An 18,615-nucleotide genomic window follows, 5' to 3' on the forward strand; every position below is an offset into this window, starting at 1 on the left:
ATGGCGTTAAGATCACCAGGCCCAAACCTGTGGTCTGGCCAAATCAGGTTGATTGACTGCATGCAGGCAGGGGAGACCTCAAACAAGAGGGGAGAAGGAAGCCTTTTGTAAGGTTTAGCTTCCTTCTGAAGGATTCCAAGGAGTAAAGGAAGCTCACATCCGCTCTGCATTGGGTGCCACTTCTGCGGTGGTTTTAAGAAAAGCAAGAGTATCCTATGTGCTCACTCCTACGTGGAACATGGAAACTTAATGGAGGACCATGCAGGAAGGGAAGGGGAAAAAATAGTTTCAAACAGAGAGGAAGGCAAACCATAAGAGACTCTTGAATGCGGAGAACAAGCTGAGGGTTGATGGGGGAGGCGGGGGAGGGGGGAAATGGGTGATGGGCACTGAGGAGGGCACTTGTTGGGATGACCACTGGGTGTTGTATGTAAGCGATGAATCATGGAAATCTCCTGAAACCAAGAGCGTACTGTATATACTGTATGTTGGCTAACTTGATAATAAATTATATATATATATATATGCATATGTAAATATAAAACCTGTTTAAAGTATTAAAAAATACAAAGTCTGATAAAAGAATGAAGAATCAGCATGTCTGGAAAAAAATATACAAAAGCAGGAGTAAACCAGGTGTTGGGTGCTGCCCTGAGGGGAGGTGGTTTAGCAATTGGGAATCCCTCCTAAGAGATGGGAATAATCAAATGGGATGGGGCATCATTGGAAAGAAAGCAGTAACCATTCAAAGTTGGTGGGGAAGGGTAGGTTGTGGCATTTTACATCTGCTTCAGCGCTTCCTATTGACTTTGCAGCTGTCTTTATCTGTGTTCATCCTCCCAGCCTGATTTACAGCAGGGCCGGGGCACCTGTGGCTCAGTGGGTTAGACGTCCAATTTCAGCTCAGGTCACGATGTCACGGTTCGTGGGTTCGGGCCCCACATTGGGCTCTGTGCTGACAGCTCAGAGCCTGGCTCAGATTCTGTGTCTCCCTCTCTCTCTGCCCCTCCCCCCACCTCTTTCTCTCAAAAATAAACATTAAAAATAGATATCCATTAATGTTTAAAAAAAATGGGCTGCTTTTTTTTTTTTTTTTTTCAGTTGGAGCCGGTTTTTCATCTTTTAATTCTAGACAGTTCTTACTCTTTCAATAGGATGGGAGGAGAACATGAGGAACATTGAGTGGATCCCTTAGCCCTCCAGCTGGCCCTCCTGCATTCTGTGACCTCTTAACCTTGGTTTTGGATCTTTGATCATCATTGATGCCTGTGACCCTCAGGTGCTCCCTCTGAGCAGCTGGAGTGTTCTATGTATAACTAATAAATTGCCTCTTCAGCATCGTCCTGACAACAGTGTTCATGGGCAATAGTTAGAATCCCTGCCCAAAAGCTTGCTGAAGCTGCTCCTGCAGCCTGCTGCCTTTGCACAGAGATCTAATGTATGAGTGTGCCGAGAGTGTCCTTTTTCTCCCCCCCCCCCCGCCCCGTCCACTCCCCCTCCTCTTAGTGTGGTTTTTCTTCCTCTGTATCTCAAGATGCTGGTGTCTGTCTCTCTCCCCTCAAAGGATTTTAGTTACGTATTTATTTTTATTTTAATGTTGGTTTTTTGAGAGAGAGAGAGCATGCGAGTGGAGGAGGATCAGAGAAAGGGAGACACAGAATCCGAAGCAGGCTCCAGGCTCTGAGCTGTCCACACAGAGCCTGACATGGGGCTTGAACTCATGGACTGCGAGATCATGACCTGATTGGATGTTCAACCAACTGAGCCACCCAGGCTCAGTCTCTCCCTTCAAAGGATTTTTGATTTTTTATTTTAATATAATTTTAATATAATTTTTAATTTATTTTTCATTTTAATATAATTTATTGTCAAGTTGGCTAACATACAGTGTATACAGTGTGCTCTGGGTTTTGGGGGTAGATTCCCGTGATTCATCGCTTAATACAACACCCAGTGCTCATCCCAACAAATGCCTTCCTCAATGCCCATCACCCATTTTCCTCTCTCCCCCACCCTCAACCCATCAACCCTCAGTTCTCTGTATTTAAGAGTCTCTTATGGTTTGCCTCCCTCTCTGTTTGAAACTATTTTTTCCCCTGCCCTTCCCCCATGGTCTTCTGTTAAATTTCTCAAGTTCCACATATGAGTGAAAACATGTTTATCTGTCCTTCTCTGACTGACTTATTTTACTTGGCATAATACCTTCCAGTTCCATCCACGTTGCTGCAAATGGCAGGATTTCATTCTCATTGCCAAGTAATATTCCATTGTATATATAAACCACATCTTCTTTATCCATTCATCAGTTGATGGGCATTTGGGCTCTTTCCATAATTTGTCTATTGTTAAAAGCGCTGCTATAAACATTGGGGTACATGTGCCCCTATGAATCAGCACTCCTGTGTCCTTTGGATAAACTTCAAAGGATTTTGTAAATTGAACAGCTGACAAACAATATTATACTAGTTTCAGGTGTGCAACAGTGATTCGCTATTTAGATCTGTTACAAAGCGGGACTGACACAGTAAGTCTGGTTACCATCTGTTGCCGTACAAAGTGTTACAATATTATTGACTCTTCCCAGTGCTGTGCATTACATCCCCATGATAAACTTTGTCACTTGAATTTATCTGCTGATTCAGGCAACCCTTCCCCCTCAAATTCATACCTGATTCCTATAGAAAGGGTATGGGAGTAAAATAGCTAAACAGCAATTTTAGCAAAACACTTCCAGACTTTGGGGTCTAAGCGACATGTCCTTGGTGCAGGAGCAGAAATCCAGCTTGGGAAAGCAGGCATGAGGGGAGGATTCGCTACATATCTTCCGATGTTTGGGAGCGACTGGGAAATGGAAAGGAAAGAATATTGGTAAGGTGACCACTCTTCATCCATCTCTTCAAAACTATGTCCAATACTTCTGCATTTTTTACCGCCTTTGATTTCCACAGTTATTGTTGCTTCCATTTTCACAAATGAGAAAAATGAGGCTTGGAGAGTGTCAAGAATGTGCTGAAGTGATAGGTGGTCGATCTGGGGATCGTGGCGCAAATCCAGTGCTGTGCTGGTGAGAGGTTTAACTACTGGATCTCTCGAGAAACAGAATCCCTGGTTTGTAGCATTTGCTGATTTCTCTGGTGTCAATGCTCCGATCAGGGTGGATTCCAAACTACCAACATGATGCTCTTAAACACAGAGTTGAGAAGAGGTGTGTGTAACTTGCAAGTTATAGGAGTCAATCCAGTATACCACTTTATTACTCCCGATGCACACTCTCCTATCTGCATTCCAGGATCAGACTTAGTCTCCACAGAGCAGAGGATGCTAATGACTAGATATTTAAAACCCAGACTGTTCTCAGATGGTGGACTCCCAACCCTAGCTCAGAGGCTCCGAGGTAACAGGTTGTAAGAGAAGGAGATCCCTACACTCATTGAGGGCTTCCAAGGCTTACTGCACATCAGAATCACTAGAAAACTCGTTAATGTACAGATTATTGAGAACATAGCATAGGGGTTAAAAGTGCAGACTCTGGAGCCAGGCAGCTTATATTCAGGTCTGGCTCTGCCCCTGACTAGCTGGGTGACCTTGAGCAAATTCCTTAACCTCTCTTTGCCTCAGTTTCTTCATTGATAAATGGTGATGATAACAATATTTACCTCACAGGGTTGTTGAGCAGGTTAAATGAGTATATATTTGTCAAGTGCTTGCAAGAGTGCCCAGAACACAGTAAATGCTACTGTGTAAAGTATTAGTTGTTATTATTACTGACACTTATGCTGGGTGAGGCTCATCTGCCTGTATTTTAAAAATACTTGCCAATGATTTTTATGCAGTCTTGTGGGCTTGTTTATAGACATCACTGAAGTGAAGTCTATTATTCTTGCCCTTGAGGAGTTGAGTAGCTTCTTTTAGGAGCCAAGACTAGGCCAAGAGTGAATCTGACTCTTCTTGCAAATCTGGAACAATCCATAAACCCTAAATTCACTGTGCTTGCCTTCGAAATCCTCTCATAGTCTCTATCCTTCCATAGAAGATCCAGTTTGCAGGATATTATACAGATGGTGTTTACTTAAATAATCCTAATTCACAATGGATTTCATTGTAACAATGGCACAGAACATGACAGAGGCTGTGAGTTAATGTGAATTTCCACAAAGCATTCTAATTTCTACTAATGTTTCCCTCAATGTACATTTACATGTATATGGTAAACCTAGATTTCATTTTTGGCCTAGATCCATGCGGGGAGTCCTTGGGGCTCTAACTCTGCTCTCTCTAACTTTAAGAATTAAAACAGGGGCTCCAGGGTGGCTCAGTTAAGCTTTTGACTCTTGATTTCGGCTCAGGTCCTGATCTTGTGGTTCATGAGATCAAGCCCCACGTCAGTCTCTGTGCTAATGGCTCAGAGCCTGCTTGGTATTCTCTCTCTCCCTCTCTCTCTGCTCCTCCCCCACTCACGCACACACTCTCTTTCTCTAAATAAAAAGTAAACATTTAAAAGCTTAAAAAAAAAAACCCAGTAGTATGAGGGTTAACCATCAGCCATTAATGCCAGGAAACTGCACGTAGATAGTACGTAGTGCTATGCACCTAGATGATAAATAGATATTACATGATGGCAGAGCCTCTGCTTTTCTACAATGGAAATTATAGAAATCTTGAATTTTGGAAACAAGGATTACATTTTTTCATTACCCCCAAAGGCAATTGTTAATTGCTGAGTAGTATTTATTAATCAATATAATGTCACATTAGCATTATAAAAAGGAGGCAAGAAGATAGTCTAATGATTAGATCCCTCCATCTAACAGAAATGGGCCTGATTCTTGCTTCCACATCTTATTAACCTTGTGCCTTCAGGAAAGTTAGTCTCTCTACATGTAAACTTTCCTCCTCTCTAAGAAGAGTGTAATAATGCCTAGTGTCTGAGTTTGTTATGAAGATCAAATGAGAAATAGAATGTACTTAGCATAATATTTGGCACATGGAAAATGTACAAAATTGTACCTTAAAACAGCTGAGCCTGAAATGTGAAATTCTAAACCAGCATAGATATACAGTTAAAAAAAAAATAGCAAAGGAGGGGCGCCTGGGTGGCTCAGTCGGTTGGGCAGCCGACTCCAGCTCAGGTCATGATCTCGCGTTCTGTGAGTTTGAGCCCCACATCGGGCTCTGTGCTGAGAGCTCTCTGCTTCTGATTCTGTGTCTCCCTCTCTCTGCCCCTTCCCTGCTTGCTCTCTGTCTCTCTCTCAAAAATAATAAACACTAAAAAAAAAAAAAATAGCAAAGGAATACACAGAGATGATTACATAGTAAAGAGTGCTGCATGATCAAAGACACATTGTAAATTAACAGCAGTCTCTATGAGAAGTCTAATTCCATGGTTTTTCGAGGTGTGTGGAAATGACAACCTCATTTCCATTTCAAGGAGGTTTTCTGAGTGGGTTTGGCCTTTGTGCTTTGTGCATCAGGAAAATGCACGATCTACCTGGAGCATTCAAGGGGTTGGGGGAGGGTATTTTTTAATGTCTAAGAAGGAAAAATGAGTGTGGACAGTTTTGAGTTGTTATCCAGAATGGTCTGTGAGGACAGGGTTGTTAACTAGCTACCATGAAATTCTAAAGTCGGAGCCTCTGCTGAGAGGCACGCAAGGACACAGAGCTGACAAATCGTGTGTGGCTGCCTGCCATCCGCCCCAGTTAAGAGCTTCTAATCAGCAGACTGCTGTGCAAGGTAGCTCGTACTGTTAACTCCACTCAGAAACTGACTTTGAAGCAAGGTCAAGAGAGATGCCAAATTGCATGTACGATGAGCATCTGAGTATAGCCTTGAATTAAATCATCACACAAATCAGCCGCCTCTTTTTCTCCAGGGCTCTGGATGTCTTGCTGAAACATGAGTTCCCTGTCCTCTTGTACTTTACCTCCATCCCTCTCCACTTCCCACCCCACGCCCAGCCCCAAGAAGGCGCTTCAGAATTCAGGGAGTAATCAATTTCTATTTTATCTAGTCTACAGATATAATAGGAGTGTGGGCTGTATGCCAACCACAGGTGCTAGAGGTATAAATATGGATCGGAGTATGTGTAAAGGAGTAGCCCACGTTCTGGTTTCAGGAGACAGAAATGGAAACAAACAGTCGCACTATAATAACCACTTTCATGGTTCTCTGAAAGCACCAAGGTCAGAGACAACCATTCTGCTTTGGGAAGGTGGGAGATTTTCTCAAAGGTGGTGATTCTTGATTTGAGTGTGAGGGATAAGCCTGAGGGCTCAGAGTGTGAGGCTGGGAGGACCATTCCCAGCAGAAGTAGTAACGCGTGTGCAAGCTCGTGTGTGTGTGTGTGTGTGTGTGTGTGTGTGTGCACTTGCCTTGGAGAACATGTGGACCAGAAGCCTGGAGAGAGATTGTGATAGCAGGAATGTGTGAATGTGAAGTTCAAAGGTAAGACATGTTTGGCTCCAGCTCCGATTTTTCGATCTGAAGGGATCTTTGTGATCATGGTGGCTCAGGGTGGTCAGTGACTTGATCGTGGCAGGACCAGAAGCAATCTCTCCCAACACTAGGTCTCTGCTCCTTTCTCCAACCATGTCCCTAGCTCCAGCCAGGCAAATTATTCCTATAAAGCTCAGAAATTGGGTCTCTCGGGCACCTGGGTGGCTCAGTCAGTTGGGTGTCCGACTTCGGCTCAGGTCATGACCTCACAGTTAGTGAGTCTGAGCCCCGCGTCGGGCTCTGTGCTGACAGCTCAGAACCTGCTTCAGATTCTGTGTCTCCCTCTTGCTCTGCCCCTTCCCTGCTCATGCTCTGTCTCTCAAAAAGAAATATTAAAAAAAAAAATTAATTGGGTCTCAGAGTTCAATCTGGAAGTCACAATATAGGGTTTAGATATATGTGTCTACTCATTTGTCAGGTTAGTAGATCATCAATATTTTATAGACATTGTTATCAGACTTTCAGAGACTGTTTAAAGAAGACTGTGTTAGTTTTCCATGGCTGCTGTAACAAATGACCATAAACTTGGTGGTGTGTACAAATTTATTTTCTTCTAGTTCTGGAGGCCAAAAGCCAAAATCCGTTTCACTGGGCTAAGGTGAAGGTTTCACAGGACTGGTTCCTTCTAGAGTCTGCCTGCATTCCTTGGCTCTGGCTATGTCACTCCAATCTCCGCTGCTGTTGTCACGTTGCTGCCTTCTTTCTTTGAGCTTCTTGCTTCCCTCTTATAAGGGAAGGGCCCTTACAATTATATTTAGGGCCCACTTAGATAATCTGGCTAACCTCCCAATTTTAGATCCTTAATTTAATCACATCTATAAAGTCTCTTTTGCCACATAAGGTAGCACTCACAGATTCTGGGGATTTGGAGGCAGATTTTTTAGGGAGAAGAGAGGATTGTTCACTTTACTACAGGTAGTATTCTTCATCCCTGAATTGGAAGCATGCAGACAATACATACCTGTCTGCAGCTGGGGACTTGGGAATTGAGGGGTAGGTGGGAAGGGCTGGGACAAGGAACCCTTATTGGGTTACTGAGTCCATGGAGAATCAGATACCAGAGGGATTGGTCTAATCTTTGTGGGGAAGAAGGCAATCGTTTTTCTCCCTCTGTCCATAATAAATGCCATCCAAGTTGGATGACCCTTGTACTGGAAATATGTTGGGCAATTTAAAAAGGATTAGAAAACTGAAATTCTTGTTTGCTGAGTCACTGATGGCAGAGCCACATGACTGGCTGAGCACTGGGAATAAACTGTTTGAATGTGGAAATACTGAAGGATCAGTTTCTTTTCTTTTCTTTCCTTTTTTTTTTTTTTTTTTTTTTTTATGCTTACTTTTGAGAGAGAGAGAGAGAGAGAGCATGTGCATGGGGAAGGGGCAGAGAGAGGCAGTCAGAAGACCTGAAGTGGGGTCCCCACTGACAGCAGAGAGCCCGATGTGGGGCTTGAAATAACAAATCATGAGATCATGACCCGAGCTGAAGTTGGATGCTTAACCAACTGAGCCACCCAGGCACCCTTGAAGGTTCATTGTTTCTGATGGTAGATTGGCACATGCTGTAGTCTGAGAGCATAACTATCCATAGACGCCGGTCAGGGGTGGAGGGACCCTGCATGTGAGAGCCCACGCTGGCTCCTTTTGCTGCATTTCTCTCCAAGTGTTCCATGGAGACATGTGCTCTTGGAGCCCAATCTCCATCCTTGACCACTCTCCAGGCACCCAGGAATTGGAGTCCTGCCAAAATGGTCTCAAGCCTGCCTTCAGGGCCAGCAGCAACCTCTCCCCCATGACTGTCCTCATGAGGTCCGGCAGCACACTATTGTGTGCACCCCAAAGCCTGGGGGTGGCTCTCTGTTGGTCATGGATGGGACTCAGACACGGGGAAGGGTCCACATGGATAAGCTGCAGGCCATCACAGTACAGGACAAAAGCTTGAAGCCAATGTCCTGAACCAGTTGCCAACTCTCCCCGAGTGTGCTCCTGGGTCTAGCAGAGAGTTCTGAAGAAGCAAAGAACTCTAAAGAACCCGGGCTTCCTCATCCTTACGAAGGTGTATTTTGTTAAGGTAGGAGGATTGAATATCTTTTACTTAACAGTTTGTCAGTCTGATGTATAACCTTTTTTTTTTTTTTTTAACGTTTATTTATTTATTTTGAGAGCCAGTGTGAGTGAGCTGGGGAGGGGCAGAGACAGAGGGAGAGGGAGAGAGAGAATCCCAAGCAGGCTCTGCACTGTCCTTGCAGAGTCCAACGCAGGGAATGAACCCATGCACAACAAGATCGTGACCTGTGCCAAAATCAAGAGTTGTACTCTTAATCCACTGAGCCACCCAGGCACCCCTGATGTATAACTTTTCAATAATAAGATATGTAGGATGTGTGCCTTGTTAATCCTCTTGCCTTGGGCTCTGCACGTGTTAGGGGCAGGGCTGGCCAGACCTATGCTCACTGCTACCAGTAGCAATGTGGAAGTGAGAGGTGTGCCCACATAGCACAAAGCAGCACAAGGAAAGCACCATGATAGGAAGTAATCATGTCAAGTTCTCTGGGCACTCAAGGGAATGCAAAAAGTTCAATGAATCCCTCAAGTCATTAGGAAAGTCTCTATTTCAGGGCCTCAACCTTCAAAAGATAGGGTGTTTAGTTAGCTGGGGTGAGGGAGATAAATGAGATTTAATGCCTCCCGTGTTAACTGTCAGGTTTTGGTGTTTAGATTTTGGAATATGTTTGATTCTTTATTCTGAGTTATAATCTTTTGTTGTAACTGTGTAATTCAGCTCCATGGGAACTAAAAATAATGTTAACAAAAAACCTAAACCAAAAAAATAAGTGATTTTTCATAACCAGTGTGCCCCCATGAAGACTTCACTCAGGGGATCTGGGTGGCTCAGTCGGTTAACTGTCTGACTCTTGATTTTGGCTGGAGTCCTAGTCTCCCGGGTCATGAGTTCGAGTCCTGAATCAGGCTCCATGCTGACAGGTTGGAGTTTATTTGGGACTCTCTCTCTTCCTCTTTCTTTGCCCCTCCCCTACTCATGTTTCTCTCTCTTTCTCTCTCTCTCTCTCTTTCTCAAAATAAATAAACTTAAAAAATTAAAAAGACTTCAGTCAAATAATATTCTGTGAACCACTTAGGTATGAAGGGATTCTTTTTCACTGAAGAAAACCATAGCAGGTTGACCAATTTCTTGTTAACTTATCAGGGATTTCTCCCAACCTAATTAACGTGAGGATTAAAAGCTGTTAAAATCAGTTATTCAACACTGATACCATTTTAAAAGCTAAAACTAGTGTTTTAAATGAACAAATTCAAGTATAAAAGCTCAAAAAACGCTCTGAAATCTAAAATTCTTCTTAAGCACAAAATACATAATGATTGCATAATGATTGCTTTGGTTCCCTTTTTTTTTTTTTAAGTAATCTCTAGGCTGAACATGAGGTTTGAACTCATGGCCCTGAGATTGAGTCACATGCTGTGCCTACTGATTCAGTCAGGCCCACCTCACCTGTTGCTGTGTTTTTGTTTTTTTTTTTAAATCTCTAGTTTCATGATTTTTTTATTAAAAAATTTTTTTTAATGTTTATTTACTTTTGAGAGAGAGAGAGAGAGAGAGAGAGAGAGAGAGAGAGAGAGGTGTGAGTGGGGGAGGGGCATAGAGAGGGAGGCACAGAATCCAAAGCAGGCCCCAGGCTCTGAGCTGTCAGCACAGAGCCCAACATGGGGCTTGAACTCACGAACTGTGAGATCATGACCTGAGCTGAAGCCAGACGCTTAACCGACTGAGTCACCCAGGTGCCCCTTATGATTTTTTTTAAATGTTTATTTTTGAGAGAGAGAGAGAGAGAAAGAACAAGGGGCAGAGAGAAAGGGAGACACAGAATCTGAAACAGGCTCCAGGTTCCAACCTGTCAAGGCAGAGCCCAATGTGGGCTCAAACTCACAAATCATGACCTGAGCTGAAGTTGGACACTTAACCTACTGAGCCACCCAGGTGCCCCAAATTTCATGATTAAAAGTAGCATGCTAACTTGTACTATCTCAGCGCTATTCTTGGAGGCACAGAATTTTCCAGGTGGAATAGATCGTGATAATAGTGGCAGACTAACCCCTCTGCTCTTGGAGTTCTCCCCTGTATTTTTTTGTGGTGCTAATCCACAGAAAATGCTATTTCTCAGAAGAACTTAGTTTACTTGGGGCTTAGATTTTACATTTTGAAGATCATACTCTGAATCTTTCAGATTAAAAAAAATAAATAAACTGGCCAGCTACCAGTAAGAGGGATGTTACTTTCCACACAACTAAAATACCATAATATTTGGGTAGTCTCTTTTCTAGTGGGATAAATGCTAAATCAAAGTATGATCTCATAACTATAGTGTGTGAACTTACTTGTAAGAAGGCAAAGAAGCTAAATTTTTAGTGATTGCTTTGGATCTGCTGCCTTCTCCAGTTGCCACTATCACCCTCTAATTGAGAGACCTGCAGTGGTCTCCAATTTTTATTGTGAATGCCAAACAAAAATCTCATGTGTATTTTATAATGTGCTTCTGTACGGATACATATTCATTATGAAACTCAAGATCAGAAAGCAGAAAAGATGAGATTTAAAAACCTAAGAAGAAGTTCTTTTTTCTTGCATACTCACTGGGCTGGGGCAACCCACTTTGGAAGCTGTTGCTGTAAGTTGACATCATTTGACTCAAAGAATTTCCTCTAGGCTGCTATTTCTGCTTTTAAAAAGAAGAAACATTTGGAGAATTTTTACTTAACTGTCCCTTCCCTTTAGGTAGAACATAGCCTTGACTCTACCTTGTTTGTTTATTTTGACAGAGAGCATGAGCAAGGGAGGGGCAGAGAGAGAGAATCCCAAGCAGGCTCCATGCTGCCAGTGTGCAGTCCAATGTGGGAATCAATCCCACCAACTGCCAGATCATGACCTGAGCCAAAATCCAAGAGTCAGATGCCTAACCCACTGAGCCACCCAGGTTCCCCTTGCCTTTTTTTCTTCTAGACCATCTCAGGTACTAAGAGACTAGGGGCAGAAAAGAAAGGTAACATAGAGGTCAGCAAACTTTTTTGGTGAAGGATCAGATAGTAACTATTTTAGGCTTAGTGGGTCCAATGTCTCTGGCACAAGTACTCAGCTCTGCCCTTGTAGTGCAAAAGCAGTTAGACAATATGTAAATGATTGAATGTTGTTGTGGAAAAATAAAACTTTATGGGCACTGCAAATTTTACATAATTTTCAGATGTCACAAAGTATTTTTCTTTAAAAAAATTTTTTTTATGTTTGTTTTAGAGAGGGGGGGGAGGGAGGGACAGGGAGAGAGGGACCCACAGAATCTGAAACAGGCTCCAGGCTCCTAGCTGTCAGCACGAAGCCCGATGTGGGGCTCGAACCCATGCACCATGAAATCATGACCTGAGCCAAAGTCAGACACTTAACTGACTGAGCCACCCAGGCGCCCCCAAATATTTTTCTTTTGATTCCCAACTCCCTCTGCCCACCATGTAACCATTCTTAGCTCACAGGCCATATGAAAATAGGTGCAACCTCAAACTGTAAAACTGCAGGAAGAAAACAGGACCTTGGACTTGGCAGTAGTTTCTTAGATAGGACACCAAAAGCACAGGCAACAAAAGCAAAAAGACAAATGAGACTATCTCAAATTTGTGCATCAATGACAGAGAGTGAAAAGGCAATCTACAGAGTTGTAGAAAGTATTTGCAAGTCATACATCTGATAAGGGGTTAATAATCCAGACTACATGAAGAATCCTATCTCTCAACAATGAAAAATAAAATAATTAAAATTGGGCAAAGGAATTGAATAGATATTCCCCAAAGAGGGTATACAAATGGCCAAGTATACAAACAAGATGTTTGGCATTCCTAAGCATCAGAAAACTGTTAATAAAAACCACAATGAGCTATCACATCAAACCCATTAGGATGGCTACTACCAACCAGAAAATCACAAATGTTGGTGAGGACGTGGAGATATTGGAACCCTTGTGCGGTATTGGTGCGGTTGTAAAATGACGCAGCCACTACAGGAACAGTATGGAGGATCCTCAAAATAGTAAAAATAGGACTGCCAGATCATATGGCATTACTGCTTCTGGGTACATATCTAAAAGAATGATAGCAGGGTTTGAAGAGACATTTGAGCATCCATGTTTACAGCATCACTATTCACAATTACCAAGAGGGCAACCCAAGTGTCCATGAGTGGATGAATGGATAAATAAGATGTGGTAAATAAATACAATGAGATATTATTCAGTCTTAAAAAGGAAGAAAATCCCATCACACACTACAACATGGATGAACCTTGAGGACATTATGCCAAGTGAAATAAGCCAGTCACAAAAAAGATCATTACTGGATGATTCCACTTATGTGAGTTATTTAAATAGTCAAATACACATAAACAGAAAGGAGATACTGGTTTTCAGGGCCTAGGGATAGGGGGAAAGGGGAGCATTGTTTAATGGGTTTCAGAGTTTCAGAGTTTAACGGGTTTACAGAGTTTCAGATATGCAAGATGAAAAAGTTCCGGAGATCTGTTTGCCCAATAATGTGAATACACTTAACACTACTGAACTATGCCCTTAACATAAAAATGGTTAAGATACTAAATGTTAAGGGTATTTTTTACTGCAATAGAAAAAGAGAAAACCAAGGGCGTCTGGGTGGCTCAGTTGGTTGGGCGTCCAACTTCAGCTCAGGTCATGATCTCATGAGTTCCAGCCCCACACCCAGCTCGCTGCTGTCAGTGCAGAGGCCATTACAGATCTTCTGTCTCTCTCTCAAATGTTTTTTTTTTTTTTTTTTTTAATCTTGATACTGTGATTCCTTCTTCATTAAAAAAAAAAGCAAGAGAAAACCTAATGCTATAATATAATGAATGTTGAGAATTTTGCATTCTGAAAAATAGTTTGAATCGAAAATAAAACATCTGGCCTTCAGGCCAAATTTTGCTGACCCTTGGCCTAAACGCATTTCAACTCCCCCTATAGGCACCCTGTCCTGTCTTCATGCATTTTTCCTTGAAACTATGTATGTACGTATGTATATATGTTTATTTTTGAGAGAGAGAAAGAGAGTGTGAGCAGGGAAGGGACAGAGAAAGAGGGAGACACAGAATCCAAAGCAGGCTCCAGGTCTGAGCTGTCAGCACAGAGCTCGAGGCAGGGCTCGAACCCACGAACCGTGAGATCACGACCTGAGCTCAAGTAGGACGCTTAAGTGACTGAGCCACCCAGGTACCCCTCAAAGCTTTTTTAAATAAAATCTTCAAATATTATAATGCAAGTGGCCGTACAGCCTCAGAGTAGGGAGTCTGGGGAGGTAAGATGGGTAGTTTCCAAGAACAAAGAGTTCATGGCAGGGTGTCCATTAGAATTTAGTTACCCAACGTCTTTCTTGCTATTTGGAGTTATCTATGGATTTTTTTTTTTTTTTTTAATGTTTTGAGAGAGAGTGCAAGCAGGGGTGCGGCAGAGGGAGGGGGACAGAGGACCCATAGCAGGCTCTGCGTTGACAGCCTGATGTGGAGCTTGAACTCACAAACTGTGAGATCACGGCCTGAGCCAAAGTCAGAGGATCAACCAATTGAGCCCCCAGGTGCCCTGAGTATCTATAGGTTCCTAATGATCATGAAAACAGTCTTTAGTTTGACTGGAGGTGAAAGCAGGTGTTAACTGGATTCCACAGGTGCTGCTATAAATATGTACTGAATTAAAGTCTTCTAGTAACTAGTTTTTTAGTGCTCCGAGTATTTAGGCCTGGAGCAAGGAGGCCCCACTTAAAAAAAAAAATTTTTTTTTAATGTTTATTTTTGAGAGCGAGAAAGACAAAGTGTAAGCAGGGGAAGGGCAGAGAGAGAAGGAGACACAGAATCCGAAGCAGGATCCAGGCTCTGAGCTGTCAGCACAGAGCCTGACATGGAGCTCAAACTCACAAACCAAGATATCATGACCTGAGCTGAAGTCACGCTCAACCAACTGAGCCACCCAGGAGCCCGAAGGAGGCCTCACTTTAAAGATGAAAGAGCTATTATGCTGAAATTGTTTTATATGTGACTTTTTCAAAGTAAGTAGCACCTAACGTTTTGTGAAGTATTAAAATAATTAGTAGCAGTCTCCAGAAAAGTTATATTGGCCATTAGCCATGCATAGAGAACCGTTTCCTAATTTTCTTTTTTTACAGCTTTAATTAACATTTAAAAACTAAGTAATTTTTTTAAAGACTTTATTTTCAAGTAATCTCTACAACCAATGAAGGGCTACAAACTACAACACAGAAATCAAGAGTCGCATGCTCTACTGGCTGAGCCAGCCAGGTGCCTCTAAAAATTAAGTAATGTTAAAAATCAAAATTCAACTGAGTAGATTTTAAAGATATTATTGGCTTTATTCAGTGAATCATGAATTGGGCAGCATCACATCTAGCAGATAGAAAGGACTTCTAAGGGGCTGTACAAAATGAAAGACTTTTATGGGCAGGAGGTGTTGTTAAAATCCGACTTCTGTGCTCTGGAGCTGAAATATAACTTGAAGACAGAGTTTGGGGATAAGAGCACCAATGGTTTTATTACTTTGCCAGGCAAAGGAGTCTGCTGTAGGCTAATGCCTTCAACACTGCAGACCCGCCTGGGGTAAAAGACTGAGGGGTTTCAAAGTGAAATATAGCATCTAAATGGTTTCCATAGGTATCTGGTATGAGCCTCCAGCCATGCTCATTGTATTCTAGCTAGCATCAAACCAGCACTGGCCACGGGAGCCACTCCTCGAGGTTAGCAAGATGTCAACACCTTTACTGAGTTCCCGGAACAAAGGATTCTACAGAAAAACAAGTGAAGGGGAGGGAGAGGGCTCAAGAATAAGGAAGAGAAAAACACGTACAGTTTAAAGTCAAGCCAAAGTCTGGGATTGTGATGCCTCCTGCTTTGGTCTTCTTCTTCAAAATTACTTTGGCTATTCGGGGCCTTTTGTGGTTCCATATGAATTTTAGGATTGCTTGTTCTAGTTTTGAGAAGAATGCTGGTGCAATTTTGATTGGGATTGCATTGAATGTGTAGATAGCTTTGGGTAGTATTGACATTTTGACAATATTTATTCTTCCAATCCATGAGCAGGGAATGTCTTTCCATTTCTTTATATCTTCTTCAATTACCTGCATAAGCTTTCTATAGTTTTCAGCATACAGATCTTTTACATCTTTGGTTAGATTTATTCCTAGGTATTTTATGCTTCTTGGTGCAATTGTGAATGGGATCAGTTTCTTCATTTGTCTTTCTGTTGCTTCATTGTTAGTGTATAAGAATGCAACTGATTTCTGCACATTGATTTTGTATCCTGCAACTTTGCTGAATTCATGTATCAGTTCTAGCAGACTTTTGGTGGAGTCTATCGGATTTTCCATGTATAATATCATGTCATCTGCAAAAAGCGAAAGCTTGACTTCATCTTTGCCAATTTTGATGCCTTTGATTTCCTTTTGTTGTCTGATTGCTGATGCTAGAACTTCCAGCACTATATTAAACAGCAGCGGTGACAGTGGGCATCCCTGTCGTGTTCCTGATCTCAGGGAAAAAGCTCTCAGTTTTTCCCCGTTGAGGATGATGTTAGCTGTGATGCTAAGTGAAATAAGCCATACAGAGAAAGACAGATACCATATGGTTTCACTCTTATGTGGATCCTGAGAAACATAACAGAAACCCATGGGGGAGGGGAAGGAAAAAAAAAAAAAAAAAAAAAAAAGAGGTTAGAGTGGGAGAGAGCCAAAGCATTAGAGACTGTTAAAAACTGAGAACAAACTGAGGGTTGATGGGGGGTGGGAGGGAGGGCAGGGTGGGTGATGGGTATTGAGGAGGGCACCTTTTGGGATGAGCACTGGGTGTTGTATGGAAACCAATTTGACAGTAAATTTCATATATTAAAAAATAAAAAAAAAAAGTTTTATAATTTAAAAAAAAAAAAAATAAAGTCAAGCCTTGCTGAAGCATTAGTGTGACCGTCTTAATTTCCATTCGTCTTTATGTGTCTATAGGGGTTTCAAAGAAGTTACACAAGGAAAAAGTGGATCGTTGTGTCAAGGTCCCTTTCCTTTAGGTGATGGCAGGTTCTATTAAGGTGGATGATCTTAATAGTGCTGACCAGGAGATTCCTGGTTGGTTTAAGATCCCATTTCTGAGAGGCAAAAAAACGAATTCTCAGTTTGGCTATGTGAAGCTTAGCATGAGTGACTCCATCTGGGGCCTGATGTCTTGTTGTTAACAGTAACAATTTAGAAGACAAATAGTTATCATTATGTGCAAAGTGCCTGACTTCCTAGGGGCGGACAAATAAAACTCGTTCAGCAAGTCAAGATCTAAAATTAAGCCATGAGTTAAAATGCAGAGGGTGCAGTGTTCATTTTGCCCTATCCTGGGAAGCAGGGCTAACAAGAAATTTTGCCTGGAGTAATATAAATTGTTACACTAATCATCTTCTTTTGGTCTAGAAAAAAATCCAACCATTAAGCTTTAGAAGTTGAGCTGACAGAGACTGCAACACAATCCATAAAGTTTATGTAGTATTCCAGGAGTTAAGCAAGCATTAACACTACTCCTTAATTAATACAGCTTCAATTACCATTTCAATGTTGTGGTAAAAGACTGTTCGTTCCTCTTAGATTCCACTGATTTACAGAGAGGTGCTTACCTGTCCTCAAGGGAAAACACCTTGTGAACAGTTGTCTCTTCATAGTATCTGTAAGTATATGTAGAGAAGAGTTAGCAAGTGAACGTTTCCAATTGCTTCTTAAGCATAGTAAGCAAATGCAGCACATGAGCCTAGACAGTATTCTAGTTCAGAGGGGGGGAAAGGGGGTTTATAAAGACATTCTTGGGACAATCCTAGAAACTTGAATATGGACTGAATATTGAATGGCATCAAGGAATTGTTTTCTCAGGTGTGCTAATGGTATTCTAATTCTGGAGCAAATGTCCTTATTCTTAGGGGCAGGCTGAAGTATTTAGGGGTGACAAGTTTTGATGTCTGCAACTTATTCAAATGGGTATAACAAAAAGGCATATCTATTTTCTGTATATTTGGACATCTTCATAACAAAATGTGAGGGGAACAACAAGCTTCTTTTTACGTTCCTTAGCCAGAAGCACTGTGAAGAACCTCGGAGCATAACTTTAACTCACAATTTTGGTTTGTAGCTCTGTTCCTTTCCTTTCGCACCTCAGGTACCAGCTTCTGAATGCAGTCTGAGCTCCACCCAGGCACAACCAGCTCTAAATCACACTTCAGGCAGTAACATTTGGGAACTGTGCAAGCTCGGTTGAGGAAATAAAAGTCCACACCTGACATTATCCGTGTATTCCTACAGCATTACAGGTGCACTTTCACTTGCATATAGTAAAGTAATTTGGTTTGCATTTTCCAGCAGTCCTATCTGCATTTGGGCCCTGTGTGGTGTTTCTTCCCCAGCATGCCATGCCACCCCACCCCGCCCCTCAAGTCCTGGAGGACCATGGACACAAACAGAAGACTCTGAATGAAGCAATCTTTTTGCCCAACCACCTGCTGTTGAATTGTTTCAACCTGATTTCAACCTGTTTATAAATTACTTCTTGAAACAGCTAATATCATCCTGTAGTTTAAATAGAAAATCCTGGGAGAAACTCAGAATCACAGTTTCATGCTCTTTAGTCATCAACTAGAGAGCGTAAAAAAAAAAAAAAAAAAAAAAAAAAGACAAGAACTGTGTGTGCCAGTAGGCTGTGACATCGCTTTAAAAAGTAATGAGCACACCGTGACCAGGCAGTACTGCCATTAATATTCAACACCTCTTGTACAACACACTTCAAATTAGTTTCTTCGCTTCCAGGCTCATGGCACCATCGGTTGTAAGTATGCTGCTACCAAGTGCTTGTCTACTACAATCGCAACGGCTGTGAGATGCCACCTAAATCCCATTTAGTCTCAGCAATTAGGGCCGGTGTCTAGGAACGTGTTCATGCATCTGAAAGTTAGCTATTGATTTAGGTCAGGGTAACCAATCCTGTATAAAAAAAGGCTTCTGCAGAGTGGTCGAGAGGTGCGGGCCGGCCGAGGGGGC

General features: G+C 42.1%; 1 long non-coding RNA gene across 1 annotated transcript; it reads right to left on the bottom strand.

The window, feature by feature from the left end:
* Positions 1 to 14,919: 14,919 nt before the first annotated feature.
* Positions 14,920 to 18,583, bottom strand: LOC144614090 (uncharacterized). Its single transcript, XR_013551610.2, has 3 exons — positions 17,699 to 18,583; positions 17,208 to 17,255; positions 14,920 to 15,344 (listed from the first exon to the last, which is right to left on the bottom strand). It is a non-coding gene; the product is annotated as an uncharacterized LOC144614090 (long non-coding RNA).
* Between the last annotated feature and the right edge of the window lie 32 nt (positions 18,584 to 18,615).

This window comes from Panthera onca, chromosome A2 (assembly GCF_046562875.1).
Source record: "Panthera onca isolate mPanOnc1 chromosome A2, mPanOnc1 haplotype 2, whole genome shotgun sequence".
NCBI lineage: Eukaryota > Metazoa > Chordata > Mammalia > Carnivora > Felidae > Panthera > Panthera onca.